The following is a 6,000-nucleotide window of genomic DNA, read 5'->3' as shown; positions in this document are numbered from 1 at the left end:
CATTGAGGGCTCCCCAAGGCCCTCCCTTTCTTCAGGGGGGTCTGGGATGGAAACTGTGTTGAGGCCAGGAGATTCTCAGTGTGTTGGGGGATAAGTTGGGGCAAGGAATCTCCAGCAGCTGAGGACTCCTCTCTTCCTCTTGCTCTCACTGAGGCTGATGGTCCAGGGGGCTCTTACTCCTTGGAGGCCATGTGGACCATATGGTCCACCACCTGGTTGCTATAGCCAAATTCATTGTCATACCAGGAAATGAGCTTGACAAAGTGGTCATTGCAGGAAATGAGCTTGACAAAGTGGTCATTGAGAGCAATACCAATCCAAGTGTCAACGGTGGAAGAATGAGTGTTACTGTTGAAGTTGCAGAAGGCAACCCGGTCCTCAGTGTAGCTCAGGATGCCCTTGAAGGTATCCTCTGGTGCCCACTTCACCACCTTCTTGATATCATTGTATACGGCGGCTTTCTCCAGGCAGCAGGTCAGATGCACCAGTGACACATGGGAGGGGTGGGGACACAGAAGGCCATGACAGTGAGCTTCCCTTTCAGCTCAGGGTTGAGCCTGAGTGCCAGTAGAAACAGCCTTGGTGCCAGTAGAAACAAGGACGATGTTCTGGGTGAGCCCACGGCCATCATGCCACAGTTTCCCAGAGTGGTCATCCACAGTTTTCTGTGTGGCAGTGATGGCATGGACCGTGGCCACGAGACCCCCACGATGCCACAGTTGTCATGGTTGACTTTGGCCAGAGGGGCCAAGCAGTTGGTGGTACAGGAGACATTGCTGACAATCTTGAGGGAGTTGCCATACTTCTCATGGCTCACACCCCTCACAAATGTGGGGGGCACCAGTAGAAGGGGCAGGGATGATAACCTTCAAGTGAGGGCCATCTGCAAGTGAGGCCCAACCTTCTACATGATAGTGAAGACCCCAGTGGACTCGACAACATACTCAGCACCAGCATTACCCCATTTGATGTTGGCAGGATCTCGCTCCTGGAAGGTGAAAACGGGTTTTCCATGGATGACCGGTGTTTTGTTTTCAGCCTTGACTGCGCCGTTGAATTTGCCCTGGGTGGAATAATACTGGAACATGCAGACCACGTACTTGAAGTCAATGAAGGGGTCATTGATGGCAACAGTATTCACTTTGCCAGAGTTAAAAGCAGCCCTGATGACCGGGTGCCTGATATGGCCAAATCCGTTTACTCTGAGCTTCCCCGTTGTGTCTCAGGGATGTGGCTGGCAAAGCACCAGAAGAGGAGACTGTCCAGTGGGGAGGAGCAGAGAGGCTCCCTTTGGTAATCTTAAAAAAGACTTCTCTGAGGATTTTAGTTTATTTTTAGTACTAACTAGGAGCCAGAATAATATTTTTAGTAGGATAACTCCATGCTGTAACTAGTTTCGAGACCCATTAAACCAGTTTAGTTTAATGTGGGTTATTTAAGTATTGCAAATAAAGAAATGAAAATGCCATTATTTCCCAGTAACATGATTATATATGCACCTGGGCAAGCCAAGCATTTAGCTCTCGAAACAGCTGGATATTGTATGGAATGTAAGAAACTGTATGGGTGCAAGCATAAACACACACACACACACACACACACACACACGCACGCACGCACACACACACACATGATGTCCGCAGCATTTTATCTGTAATTATAGGAAACCAACCCTACAAATAGGGGCCAATTTCCAAAAGCAAAACACACACACAAAGTGCTTGAGAGAAAAATACACAAGAGCTTTGTGAAGAAACAGTACAAACTTACGGAAAATTAAAACAAAAGATTTGAATGAGTGAAGATTGATAGTATATTATGCTCCTGGAAAGGAAGACAAACATTATATAAAATGTCTATGTGTCATCTTCAAGTTAACTTACATATTTAATTCAGTCTTGAGAAAAATCCCAGAATGGTTTTTAAAATTTGACAAAATGTTTTCTAAATGGATAGAAAAAGATAAGTATAACAGAATACATTTTTAAAATTTTCAGAGGGAAATTTCATGGAAAAATGTAATAGGGTAGATTCATATTATTAGGTATTAAAAATACCTGGGTGGCCCAGTCGGTTAAGCAACTCGACTCTTGATTTTGGCTCAGGTCACAATCTCACAGTCCATGAGATCCAGACCCGCGTTGGGCTCTGTGCTAACAGTGCAGAGCCTGCTTGGGATTCTCACTCTCTCTGCCCGTTCCCCTCTCATGCTCACACTCTCTCTCAAAATAAATAAACTAAAAGAAATTAAAAAAATAAACTAAATAAAAATATATGAGAAAGCAACTTCAGGTAAAAGATACAGCTTTGGGACAAAGATTAATAGATCTCCAGTACCAAAGAGCTAATCCAGAAATAGACCCCAAATATATGTGAGTATTTAATATAGTACAAAGTAAATTTCAAAAACAATCAGGGAATGGGGAGGTTGGCTGGCTTAGTCAGTAGAGCATGTGACTCTTGAACTTAGGGTCATGAGTTTGAGCCCCACGTCGGGTGTCGAGATTATTTAAAATAAAAGAAAATCAGGGAAGAAAATATTCAACAACTGATGTTGAGGTGAGTAATTTGGGTGGAGTAAAAAAAATATTGAAATAGAAATTCCTCTCAATCCATACACAAGAATAGATTCCAAAATACTGAAAGAAATTATAGTTTGGAACAGAATGGAATAATCAAGGACCATATTAACACTCTCACTGGAAACAACCAAAATATGGACAAAATATATGAAGCAACAGTCTTTAAGACACCGTACATCTGACAACTAAGTTATCAGCGATCCCAGAGAGACAGGAAATAGAAGAGGGGAGCCCCATGGTTGCCTTGGGAGAGTCTCCTGGCCACAGTCCAAGGAGAGGAAACCCAGGCAGGGAAGAGTGGATTCTCTGAGTTGAAGATACGGAGCTAAGAGTCCAGAGAGAACAAGGTAGCTAAAGTTTGTAGGGCAGAATACTGAAGACGAGAAACCCTCGAAGACAGCAAGCGGTGGAGATCTGGAGAGGGTCCCCCTTGAGCGCTGGTCAGGGCTTGCTGAAGCTGAAGAAAGAACCATCTGCAGGGAATAGAGGGAACAGTGCCCACGTTCACACAGGGCCAGGAATAGAGCCCTACCAGTGACATGAAGGCCTCGTGACTGGGTAGGTTCATAGAAGGGTCTTGCCTCAGAAGTGGGGTAATTGAAGCAATTGACTATACACAAGCCCTGTTTCAGTGCCACCTAACATACCTCGACATCAAGTCGTGAAAGATAGAACTGTTTCCAAGTGATCAAGCTATATTCCAGAGCAAAACTCAAGAACGTCTAAAGGAACACAAAAATATCCAGCACCCAGCAAGGTAAATTTGGCAATATCTCTTATTCAATACAAAAAAAAAAAAAAATCATGAGGCACACACAAAAAAGAAGAAAATACAGCACATAATGAAGAAATATCAATTGAAACAGACCCAGAACTAACACAGACATTGGAATTAGCAGGCAAAAGACAGTAAATAATTGGTGTTAACTATATTCCACGTGTTCGAAAAGTTAATAGAGACACAGGGTGTTTTTAAGAAGACCCATACTGAGCTACTAGAGAAGAAAACTGTGATGTGTAAGATAAAAAATACACTGCATGGGAGTAATGGTAAAAGAGATGTCACAGAAGAAAAGATTAATGAACTTGAAAGCATAGCAATAGAAATAATAAAAATAAAAATAAAAAACCCATAGGGTTTTTAAAATAAAATAAAATAATAAATAAATAAATAAATAAACAAACAAATAAATAAATATTTTACTCCACCCAAATTACTCACCTCAGTAAAAAAATAAATAAAAAAAATAATAAAATTAAAAAAAAAACCCATAGGGAAGAGAATTTTTTTTTTAATGAACAAAACGTTAGTAAACTATGAGACAACTTTAAGTGGATGAATGCATTTGTAACTGGAATCCTCAAAGGCAGGGGCAGACAGAAAAAAAGGTACTTGAAGAGATCATGGCTGGACATTTTCCAAATTTGATGAAAAAATGATAAATCCATAGACTCGGGAAGCTTAACAACACACAAGAAACGGAGAAAATGACACCAAGTCTTATCATAATCAGAATGCTGAAAAAAAAACTGCGTAAAAACATAAATAGTGGAAGAAACCAAAAAAATGAAATTGCATATTTACTAACTTGGGGAATGATGTGAGACAGAATGTCCAGATGCTTCAGAAAACAATTATTGAGAAAAAGATCATCAGATATAATGACATCTATACTACACATTCAAGTATCTGATGCTTATTTATTTATTTATTTATTTTTAAAGTTTATTTATTTTGGGAGGGAGAGAGATCAATAGAGGGACAGAGAGAGAGAGAGAGAGAGAGAGAGAGAGAGAATCCCAAGCAGGCTCCACACTGTCAGTGTGGAGCCCAACGTGGGGCTCAAGCTCATGGACTGTGAGATCATGACCTGAGCTGAAATCAAGAGTCAGGCACATAACCAACAGAGCCACCCAGGTGCCCCTGATGCTTTTTTAAATAATGCATAAACAAACTTAAAAGACAAGCAACAGAGTGAAAAAGAACAAATATAGAAGATAAAAGGATAATATATGTACACAACACATATCTCATAATAATGAATGAAACACTAAAGTTTTAATAGATAAACAGCCAAAAAATATAACCAACTGATTCACACATATAAAATCCAACTATTAAATTTATGGGAAAATACTCAACTTTGTTAGAAAGCAAAAAAATGGATTAGAATAATGCACCTCATACCTACTAAATTAGCAAAATTTTTAAAAAGTAATGTTGTTTATTCCTGGAAAAGGCAGATTTTAATTCATATTTTCATGCATTACCCAATGATACTATAAAGTGGTGTCACCCTTTCAGAAGTAATAGGAAATATGCATCAGGAACTCAAAACATGTTCATACGCATTGACTTACTAATTCCATTTCTGGATGCCTGTTAGCAACCCAAAATTCCACAGCTGTAAACAGACTGTAATCACTTTATTGTGTGGGATGGTGGATTTTTGAAAGTGCAGTTATATATAATTAAATGTAGATTCAGATAATACAAGTATAGATTTTTTAATATAAACTTTTAAAAACTATCCTTTGATAGTTTTAAACAAAAATAATCAAAGATCTTTTTCTAATTTATCTATGCATACCAATCATTTTTACATGATATTTTCCATTTTAAATCACCCTCTGATATTTAAATTTTTTTTTAATATTTATTTATTTTTGAGACAGAGAGAGACAGAGCATGAACGGGGGAGGGTCAGAGAGAGAGGGAGACACAGAATCTGAAACAGGCTCCAGGCTCTGAGCAGTCGGCACAGAGCCCGATGCGGGGCTCGAACTCACACACCGCGAGATAGTGACCTGAGCCGAAGTCGGACGCTTAACTGACTGAGCCACCCAGGCGCCCCACACCCTCTGATATTTAAACCTTAACAAATATAGTCACCATTTTTTCTCCATAAATAACTCTGTATAGCTTATTAGAGATAATATATTAATAACTATTTAAACACCAGTGCACATTCGGGTTCACGTAAGGCTCTTCTTTAGCCTAAGAACAAAGAACATACTTTGAAGAAGACATTCAGTTCGAGGAGTCAGGTTTCTATAACAGAAGGAGTAATGAAATGAATTCACTCTGTTTAATATACTTATAAAGATACTGGGAAATTTTTCAGTATGCATCTCAGGGGATCTTCTGTAAAAGTCAATGTAATTATAACAATTTTAAGCTACAAGTGTGACTGTAGACATTGAAGAATTTTAAGGTCTTAGATTAAAGGGTGACATATTTATATATAAGGCAGTTACTATTTTGCATTGTCCAAAAGGGAAAGGGGAAATGTATTCCACAAAAAGCTCCAAACGAAAAGCTCCATTATGGTCAGAAAGACGACCGTGTACCTTTAAAAAATTAATTGAATGAACTCTAGCAAAGTGAGTCCTATTGTACTTCGCACATGTTGTTAGT

At 39.2% G+C, this 6,000-nt stretch overlaps 1 pseudogene; it reads right to left on the bottom strand.

Annotated features, from left to right (window-relative positions):
* Positions 1–545: 545 nt before the first annotated feature.
* LOC125147557 (glyceraldehyde-3-phosphate dehydrogenase-like) overlaps positions 546–6,000 on the bottom strand; it is a 72,592-nt pseudogene continuing 67,137 nt past the window's right edge.

Source organism: Prionailurus viverrinus, chromosome D2, assembly GCF_022837055.1.
Source record: "Prionailurus viverrinus isolate Anna chromosome D2, UM_Priviv_1.0, whole genome shotgun sequence".
Lineage (NCBI taxonomy): Eukaryota > Metazoa > Chordata > Mammalia > Carnivora > Felidae > Prionailurus > Prionailurus viverrinus.
The sequence above is the reverse complement of the archived record's forward strand: the minus strand, read 5'-3'. Positions and strand labels throughout refer to the sequence as shown.